At 42.7% G+C, this 10,865-nt stretch overlaps 2 pseudogenes; one reads left to right on the forward strand and one right to left on the reverse strand.

Annotated features, from left to right (window-relative positions):
- Window positions 1-2,636: 2,636 nt before the first annotated feature.
- LOC134896920 (5S ribosomal RNA) lies at window positions 2,637-2,755 on the reverse strand (annotated as a pseudogene).
- A 3,264-nt stretch (window positions 2,756-6,019) lies between these two features.
- On the forward strand, window positions 6,020-6,138 carry LOC134896921 (5S ribosomal RNA; annotated as a pseudogene).
- Window positions 6,139-10,865: the final 4,727 nt, after the last annotated feature.

The raw sequence follows: 10,865 nt of genomic DNA on the forward strand, positions 1-10,865 counted from the left end.
AAAATAGGCATGTCCTCTCACTAAAATGGGCATATCTTCTTCACTAAAATAGGCATGTCCTCTCACTAAAATGGGCATATCTTCTTCACTAAAATGGGCATGCCCTTGCAGGAAAAGGGTATCTTACACCCCAGTTTTTGACCCTGCACCCCAAGACATTGGCAAACACAGGAAAAAAGAAATTCCACCATATTATGTCCCACACAGTAATGCCCCTTGCACCATATTATGCCTCACACAGTAATGCCCCTTGCACCATATGCCCCTCACAGTAATGCCTCTTGCACCATATGCACTCACAGTAATACCCCTTGTACCATATGCCCCTCACAGTAATGTCCCTTGCAACATCGTTGACAAGGGTTTCACACCACTGCCGATGGTTTTCCCTAGCTGCCTGCAGGCAACAGCCATCCCTTGGTCCCAGCCGGCACTTCAGGGGAGAGATGACCCTTCCAAAATGATGGGATGAACCTTTTCAATAGTATTTCATGCGGACTATCTCATGAAATACTATGCAAACAGTGGCTGCAGGCCACAACCCCTACAAGGAATGTCCACTTTAAAGGGGTCTTACAGTGGAATTTTCACACCTACACAATAGGAATGGATTCTAATACTTTTCTACAAACCTGCTTTGTTCTGGAATAATTGGTGGTACTAAGGGGGTCATTCCGAGTTGATCGTAGCTGTGCTAAATTTAGCACAGCTACGATCACCTTCCCTGACATGCGGGGGGACGCCCAGCACAGGCCTAGTCCACCCCGCATGTCAGTCCCCCCCCCCCCCCCCCGCACAAGAACAAAAGCATCGCACAGCGGCGATGCTTTTGTACTTGCAGCGTAACTCCCGGCCAGCGCAGCTCCTGCGGCTGGCCGGGAGTTGATCGTCACTGGTCACAGTGGCTGTGTGTGATGTCACGCAGCCGCTGCGGCCCGACCCCCACACAGTCCGGCCACAGCTGCGTTGGCCAGACTGCGCCCCCATAACGGCTTCCAAACTTCGCCGTGCCACCCCCTCACACCCAGCGACCGCCTCTGCCTGTCAATCAGGCAGAGGCGATCGCTAGGGAACGACGGGCTTTTATGTAATCATCTTTTTGAATACAAATTGATTGCTTCACCTAAATCCTCGAGTGCCGCTGTTCTTTTTTTGGACTTCTACATTGCTGCTACCACAGAAGGCACCGGGGTACTTGAACGCCAGCCAGGAGAGTGCCAGTCCCATTTGGGATATATATATATATATATATATATACACATAGTATATATATATATATATATATATAGTGCAGGGGGATGAGGTTATTGCAAGCGACCAAAGGTGTCTAATAAATAATGTAAAAAACCAGGTGCTGATAAAAATATATAATTTAATTTCAAAAGGCCAAACACTAAAAAAAGGGGGGTATATATGAGATAATAACAAATAAACAAATGCAGCCTAGTCAAGAAATGTTGTATAAAAAAGAGCAAGAGGCTAAGCTAAAAAAAAAAATCAAAGCTACATATGCCAAAAATTCATAAAGGGTACATAAAAACATGGAAAAATAGGGTATAAAAAGCACAGGATAAAACATAAAAAAAGCTTATCTTTAAGAGGTTGAGGTAAAATCAGAATAGCACCCAACGCGTTTCGTCCCTCATGGACTTCATCAAGGGGTGGTGAAAGGCTAGAGACAGAACATATTTATACCTAATAGCTGGGGGAAGAGCTGATGACATCACTTCCTGTTTGTTAATTGGTGCAATGTTTATATATATTCAAAATACATGTATATAAATGGATGTGAAACTGGTGCAGTCGGGAGAGCTGCTGGTGAGTTCCTTAGTCAAAAACGAGATATGATTGTGCTAGAAAACACAAAACGCGGGTAGGTCCGTCTACTTCCGGTCCGGACTGTGCAGGAGCGTCACTTCAGCCCCACGTTCGCCCCACTTCCGCCCCGCTTCCGGTGGGTTCAAATCCATTCTGCGCATGCGCCAATAGAGCACAATGCGGTGATGATGTCTAGCTGCTGTCATTCTCTGGTGCGGCGGCCATCTTTTTGGTTGTCCAAAAGAGCATAAAGACACAGTCAGAATTCGTATGCTGCGGTCTGTATGAAAATCTATTCAGGTGTACACTGCAACTGTTGAGGATGCGTCCATAAGTCTTTGGAGTACCTTGCATATGGGTGATACGGCTCCCCAAGGAATATATGAAAAGGAAAAAAGAAAGACACAGATGGGGATAGTATACCAGTCGTAATATGTTTCATAACACCAAAAAAAATGTGAATAATAAAATAATAAAATAATAGAACCGGCATTCTAAAAGACATTAACCAAAGTTCTATACTGGTAGTAAATAGATGGATAATGCCACTGGGAGATACTGTGGAGGTTACATAAATATAAATGTATATAAAAAATGTACACAAGGGATACATATAAAAATAAAAATAAATATATACACAAACACATTAAAGGGTTATTTCGAGCTGTACGGGACTAGGTGGAAATAGAACTTTCAAAGAACATGAGAGCAGTTAGTCGTGTTTAAGTGAATGTGGTAAAGTAGGTCCGTGAGTGCTATGGAACGAACATCATACATAATTTGCTGAGAAGTCCCGATCCGTTCCCTTAGTGCCTCTGGATTTACAACACCCGGTCTCCCAAGGAGGTCTCCCATCCTTGTACTGACCGGGCCCAACCTTGCTTAGCTTCCAAGATCGGACGGTGTTGGGCGTCCCCAAGGGGGTATGGTTGTAATGTTTTAGGGCTGGGTTAGAGACGGGTTCTCTCAATTCAATGTATGACACTGAGATTAACAAGAGCCTAGAGAGATGCAATAGTGGGAAGACTAAGCGAGGTAGACAAAAAAGTATACAGGCTATCAATGAGAGAGAATTCAAGTTTAAACGTGTTAAAATGAATAAGGCAGTTCCCACCATGTTCACTGTGCAACTGGTATTCCCTTGGGGTCCCCCATCCAGGTACTGACCAGTTCGAGTCTATGACCTAATTTATAGGGTCAGCCCAAATCAAAAAAAAAAAAAAAAAGGAAAGGGGTGACATTCGTGCTGGAAAAGGAGTAGAGAGACAGGAGTAGGGCGTGAGGGTAGAGGTAGCTTACATCACAGGAAAGGTGCTATCTCGTATCCTTCGTTGAAGCCATCCGGATGAAGCGTGTTAAGTTCGTATATCCAATATTTGACTCCAATATTGAGGAGCCTTTTTTATCACCAGGTACGAACCACCACCTCCAAGCCACAACGAAGACCCCCGCAAGAATGAAAAATGCATCACCTCGCAAAAGAAGATTCGAAGACGAAGAGGATGCCGTGGGGGTAGGAGGGAAAAGACTTTACAAAAGATGAAATCTCGTATAGAGCCACCTACACCAAAGGGCATCTTCAATCTTTCCAGCCACATCTTGACAAATCACGAGACCACACTTCTTAACAAAGGCCTTTCATTCGCACCGACAAAGGGCATGAATAAATTTGATGTCTTCATCGATCTAAACAAATTCGTAAGGAAAATAACTCTCAAACGCCATTTTCTAAAGAAAGAGAATGCGGTGATACAGAATTACGAACAATCAAAGTCTGGCTTAAAACCCACCTCTAAGTTTTACCCCTTGGAATCAAAGGGCCATAATGTGGGTCTTTTTTATGAGCTAGTGAAAAAGGATCTGTGTGATGCTAATATTCCATCTATAAAGGAGAAGAACTTATCCAACAGGGAGACGGAAGCAATTAAACAGTTACAAGAAAATAACAATATTGTTATAAAACCTGCTGATAAAGGGGGGGGGGGGGGTTGGTCATCATGGATAGACAAGCCTACGTCACGGAAGCACTCAGACTGCTAGGCGATCGGTCCTCCTATGTGCCGATGCCTAGTGACCCCAAAGAACCATTTGTGGAAGATCTGAGACAAATGCTTTTGAAGGCTTTCAGAAAGGAGATACTCACGAAGGATGAATATCAGTACCTCCTAAATTCCAACCCCACTACCCCCATTTTTTACTTTCTCCCAAAGTACACAAGTCTTTGGACAAACCCCCTGGTAGGCCCATAGTGGCAGGCATTGATTCTCTTACCTCACACTTGTCAGAATATGTGGACATATTCCTGAGGAAATCTGTGATGGAACTGCCAGCTTTCCTTAAGGATACCACATCGGTCCTGAACCTTTTGGAACCAATACAATGGAAGGATACCTATAGGTGGGCCACAATTGATGTGCAATCCTTATATACCTGCATAGAGCATGAGAAGGGTATCATGGCATGCAATAATTTTCTATCTTCGGACCCTCAAATTACAGAAGACCACAGACTGTTTTTATGTGAACTTATGAATTTTATACTCAAACACAACTATTTTACATTTTTAGATGGGTTTTATCTCCAAATTTGCAGAACAGCTATGGGCACAATTTTTGCACCTAGCTTTGCCAACTTATTTATGGGACAATAGGAGAAAGAATATATTTTTTCTAACCATCCATACCAACAAAACATCATTTTCTATAAACGTTATATAGATGACATCATATTAATATGGGAAGGAGACCAGCTGAGTTTTAAAGAATTTTTATCCTATATTTCGGACAACACCATGAACCTCAAGTTTACGGCCATTGAGAACGCAGAACGGATCGAGTTCCTGGACCTTGTTCTCACACACTCAGGGGAGGAAATCATTACAAGTAACTACATAAAGAAGGTGGATATGAATAGTTATGTTCACTACAGGAGCAACCACCGTCAACAATGGAAGGACAATACCCCCCTTTCCCAATTTACTAGAATAGCACGAAATTGCAAGAAGACAGAGGACAGAGATCAACAATTGGAAGTGTATAAAGTAAGATTTAAGGAAAAGGGGTACCCGACCCGACTCCTAGAAGAAGCCACTACCAAGACTCAAACTATGGAAAGAAGGGACCTTTTAAAGTACAAACCTAAGGACAACAAGGAGGACACAGTCAAATTTATTACCACGTACAGCAGGCACGAGAACCTTATTAAGGATGTCCTCAAGAAACATTGGAACATACTTCTTATGGACCCCATACTGAAAAACTACCTCACTAAGGAGCCCAAACTGGTCTTTCGCAAATCACGGAGTCTAAAAGACCTAATAGCCCCAAGTATGTTGAAAAATCCAGAAGCCGGAAGTATTATGCCTAAATGTGTAGGAAGCTTCAAATGTGGTCGGTGTAATGTCTGTAGGTACCTCCATCCGAATAGGAAGTCGTTCCTCAATACTAAAACTCAAAAGGAATATCGGATTAAACAATTCATCAATTGTAACACCCCATCGGTGATATATCTTCTGGAATGTCCATGTAAATTAAAGTACATTGGGAAAACCAAGAGACCCCTTAAAATACGCATCCAGGAACACGTCAGGAATATCAAGAACAAAGTCCTCACCCATGCAGTATCCAGGCACTTTCATCTTTGCCACAATTCAGATCCAGAGACGCTAACATACAAAGGCATTGAACTAGTAGTGCTAGGAACTAGTAGTGCTAGGAGACAGAGGAGGAGACCTTTCGAATCTTCTTTCCAGGAGGGAGATGTATTGGATATACGAACTTAACACGCTTCATCCGGATGGCTTCAACGAAGGATACGAGATAGCACCTTTCCTGTGATGTAAGCTACCTCTACCCTCACGCCCTACACCTGCCTCTCTCTACTCCTTTTCCAGCACGAATGTCACCCCTTTCCTTTTTTTTTTTTTTTTTTATTTGGGCTGACCCTATAAATTAGGTCATAGACTCGAACTGGTCAGTACCTGGATGGGGGACCCCCAGGGAATACCAGTTGCACAGTGAACATGGTGGGAACTGCCTTATTCATTTTAACACGTTTAAACTTGAATTCTCTCTCATTGATAGCCTGTATACTTTTTTGTCTACCTCGCTTAGTCTTCCCACTATTGCATCTCTCTAGGCTCTTGTTAATCTCAGTGTCATACATTGAATTGAGAGAACCCGTCTCTAACCCAGCCCTAAAACATTACAACCATACCCCCTTGGGGACGCCCAACACCGTCCGATCTTGGAAGCTAAGCAAGGTTGGGCCCGGTCAGTACAAGGATGGGAGACCTCCTTGGGAGACCGGGTGTTGTAAATCCAGAGGCACTAAGGGAACGGATCGGGACTTCTCAGCAAATTATGTATGATGTTCGTTCCATAGCACTCACGGACCTACTTTACCACGTTCACTTAAACACGACTAACTGCTCTCATGTTCTTTGAAAGTTCTATTTCCACCTAGTCCCGTACAGCTCGAAATAACCCTTTAATGTGTTTGTGTATATATTTATTTTTATTTTTATATGTATCCCTTGTGTACATTTTTTATATACATTTATATTTATGTAACCTCCACAGTATCTCCCAGTGGCATTATCCATCTATTTACTACCAGTATAGAACTTTGGTTAATGTCTTTTAGAATGCCGGTTCTATTATTTTATTATTTTATTATTCACATTTTTTTGGTGTTATGAAACATATTACGACTGGTATACTATCCCCATCTGTGTCTTTCTTTTTTCCTTTTCATATATTCCTTGGGGAGCCGTATCACCCGTATGCAAGGTACTCCAAAGACTTATGGACGCATCCTCAACAGTTGCAGTGTACACCTGAATAGATTTTCATACAGACCGCAGCATACGAATTCTGACTGTGTCTTTATGCTCTTTTGGACAACCAAAAAGATGGCCGCCGCACCAGAGAATGACAGCAGCTAGACATCATCACCGCATTGTGCTCTATTGGCGCATGCGCAGAATGGATTTGACGCCACCGGAAGCGGGGCGTAAGTGGGGCGGACGTGGGGCGGAAGTGACGCTCCTGCACAGTCCGGACCGGAAGTAGACGGACCTACCCGCGTTTTGTGTTTTCTAGCACAATCATATCTCGTTTTTGACTAAGGAACTCACCAGCAGCTCTCCCGACTGCACCAGTTTCACATCCATTTATATACATGTATTTTGAATATATATAAACATTGCACCAATTAACAAACAGGAAGTGATGTCATCAGCTCTTCCCCCAGCTATTAGGTATAAATATGTTCTGTCTCTAGCCTTTCACCACCCCTTGATGAAGTCCATGAGGGACGAAACGCGTTGGGTGCTATTCTGATTTTACCTCAACCTCTTAAAGATAAGCTTTTTTATGTTTTATCCTGTGCATTTTATACCCTATTTTTCCATGTTTTTATGTACGCTTTATGAATTTTTGGCATATGTAGCTTTGATTTTTTTTTAGCTTAGCCTCTTGCTCTTTTTTATACAACATTTCTTGACTAGGCTGCATTTGTTTATTTGTTATTATCTCATATATACCCCCCTTTTTTTAGTGCTCGGCCTTTTGAAATTAAATTATATATTTTTATCAGCACCTGGTTTTTTTACATTATTTATTAGACACCTTTGGTCGCTTGCAATAACCTCATCCCCCTGCACTATTTCTAACTTGTAGGCATATATACCAGTGCCTTCGTATGTTTTTGAGGTTTTTAGCTGACGCCCTAAATACTTGGAAGGGAGTGTCCACCAGGTTAGGTTCTGTTTATTAGTCCAGAATGGTCTTTTTTCCCATACTGTTTATATACCTTAGATACTGCATCTGTGGCGCTGGTAGCTTCTTTTGTACACACATATATATATATATATATATATATATATATATATATATATGTTACTATATGACCATCTTTAGGTGATAACTGTGGTGCGGGGGCGAGGAATCTGGGCTTATAATATTATATTATTATAATTGTACGTAGACTTGTCCAAAAGATGCGTGAAGGCCGGCTGACACAGTAATAAATATAATAGTAAGTTACTAGGTGTATCATACAATGCGTCAACCGGCTGTCACACAATTTTTGGATAAGTCTATGTACAATTATATGCCCAGATTTCTCGCCCCTGCACCACATAGCAATTGTCACCTAAAGCTGGCCATACACCATGTAACGAGCATGACACTCCTGGCAACGAGCATGGAACTCAGAGCATGAAACCCCTGCTACAAGCAGGTTATTTAAAAGTAATTAGAAGCCTTACTGTGGCATAATGTGCAATGGGCATTGTGGTGTGTGGTATATTGTGTCATGGGCATTGCAGTGTGTGGCATCAAGTGTAATGGGCATTACAGAATGTATTTTATAATGCGTTGTGGGCATTACAGTGTGAGGTATAATATGTCATGGGCATTACGGTGTGTGGCATGTGTCACGGGCATTTTCGTGTGTGGCATATCGTGTAATGGGCATTACAGTTTGTGTTTTATAATGTGTCATGGGCATTATGGTGTGTGGTATAATGTGTCATGGCCATTACAGTGTGTGGTATAATGTGTCATGGGCATTCTGATGTGGCATATTGTGTAATGAGCATTACAGTTTGTGTTGTATAATGCGTCATGGGCATTACGGTGTGTGGTGTAATGTGTCATGGGCATTACGGTGTGTGGAATGTGTCACGGGCATTTTGGTGTGTGGCATATCGTGTAATGGGCATTACAGTTTGTTTTATAATGCTTCATGGGCATTACGGTGTGTGGTGTAATGTGTCACGGGCATTACCGTGTGTGGCATAATGCATCATGGGCATTAAGGTGTGTGATATAATGTGTAATGGGCATTACTTTGTGTGGAATAATGTGTAAGGGATTTTAATATAAGAAGGAAACATTACAAATAATGTAAAGGGCATGAATCAGGATTTTTTTTTCCTATGGTGGCCAATGTCTGGGTGTGCAGGTTGCAAAACTGTGGTATAAGGTAGTCTTTTCCTGTAATGTCACGCTTCTTGCAGTGAGGCCACGCCACATGTAGTGAGGCCACACCCTCTTTTTGGAGCGCAGATTTTTTTAAATGGGAATTGGGGGGGAGCAGAAACTTTTTTTGGCTTGGGGGATCAAAATGTCTGGTTACGCCACTGCCAAAAACCTCTTTTTCCCTGTAACCACCTACAGTAAGTCCCTTGCCCACCTGCTCACCTCCAGTTTCAGAGAGGAAACAAATAGAGGTGGTAGCCAGCAGATGAACCTGTGCTTGGAAGAACAGAACTGTAAATTCTCATTTTGTGACTTCCATCCCTAGAGCTCCTATACTTAACATAAAGAAAACTGTAGGCCCTCTTGCATGCACAATCTGGTCCAGTATTTGTAATGCAGATCCACAGGTGGCTTACTCTTGGGTTTCATACAAGTCATTTCTTCTGCTGCTCATAAAAGTGGTCACACTCTTGGGGCTGAATGTAACAGCTTGCGAAAACCAGGAAGTGCAGGATTTCATGGAAGTCTAGCTGGAAGCTGGAAGCAACAATCATTTACACAGCATAATCAGGATGGTTATGTGGTATACTGTAAATGATATAAGCTTTAAAAATCCAGTCAGTCTCGCACAAAATACCAAACATCCTGCTTCTTACATGCTATTATAGTTAGCCCTTGAACTTGTCTTTCACATTGGATTAGACGTTCCTGACCTCTAAATAAACCCAGTCTCATGGACCAACCACCACTCAATTTGTTTCTCCCCTCAATTAGACCTTTGCTCATAGAGTTTACCAGGTATCATTCAAGGAGAGGTATGACTCCCCAGGCTCTTCCAGCAAATCTGGATTTCTCTAAGATATTTGGTGCATGTGAAGATCCTTGTTCCATAGTCTGTTACTATAATAGAAATGTGACAGCTGCAATTAATATTATTGCCCCTGTGCATATACAACCTCGAAAAGCACACTATCAAGCTCATTAGTTTGACAACAGTGTTAATGAGCTCAAGAAAAGGGGGCATAAACTTGATGATGGAGGAAGACTGTTCTGGTAGAGGACACATTATAACTAATCAAATATAAGGAAGAATATCAATCCACAATCACCGGCAAGAAAACAGAAATCCTGTCATATGAGATCATGACAGCACGCAATAGGCGAGCTCAGCTTTTGGTACAGTGGAGATGTTTTGCAAGCCAGTATGCCTGCAGTCTGTTGAAACCCTCTCCCAGTCAACATGTAATGAATTTGCAAACTTCTTTGTAGATAAAAATATCCGCCACATGAGCTGAAATCTCCATGAAGCCATCATAGGAGTGCTAAGTTTCCAAGCCAGCCAAAGTATACCACATGTCTTCATGGGCTAGTTTTGACCTAATATATATTGATGTATAGAAAAGACATTGCTGAAATTGCCCAAATGTTGCATCCCACTACATGTGATTTGGACCCTGCCTCGATCAAGCTTCTAATAATAGGGTGTATGGACATTTATTGTGACTGTATTTGCACCAATAGTTCAATGCTCTTTGCCATCAGGTACTTTGTTTGAACCACTAAAGCAGGGGTGGGGAACCTTTGGCCCGTGGACCTTATATGGCCTGGAGAAGCATTTTGTCTGGCCTGCATAGTGTAGAGCTGTCTGCCTCACAGGGCAAGGGAGCAGTATGATATCCCAGCGGTCGGGATTCCGGTGGTCGGGATCCCAGCAGTGAGCTCAGTGTGTCCCCATGCAGGCTCTCTGCACTAGCCATGCTTTGGGCCCGGTGGCGCCCTTTGGTCACCACAGGGTTATATTCACCTTCAGGTGGTGGTCTGGAATTCATTGGGTGTCAGGATTCCGGCGTTGGTATCCTGACAGCCAGGATCCCAACAGCCGGTAAATTAACTGCTTCCACCCTGGCATCATGAGAGATGTAGTTTTCCCCCACTGTTCACTGTATACAGTGTACAATGTAAGAAAACAACATCTCCCATGATGCAAAGAGTAGGAGATGGCTCCGGGCGGTGATGTGAGGCAGATTTGGAGAGAGATCTCAATGGAGGTCTGCTCTGCTG

This window comes from Pseudophryne corroboree, chromosome 3 (genome assembly GCF_028390025.1).
Source record: "Pseudophryne corroboree isolate aPseCor3 chromosome 3, aPseCor3.hap2, whole genome shotgun sequence".
Taxonomy (NCBI): domain Eukaryota; kingdom Metazoa; phylum Chordata; class Amphibia; order Anura; family Myobatrachidae; genus Pseudophryne; species Pseudophryne corroboree.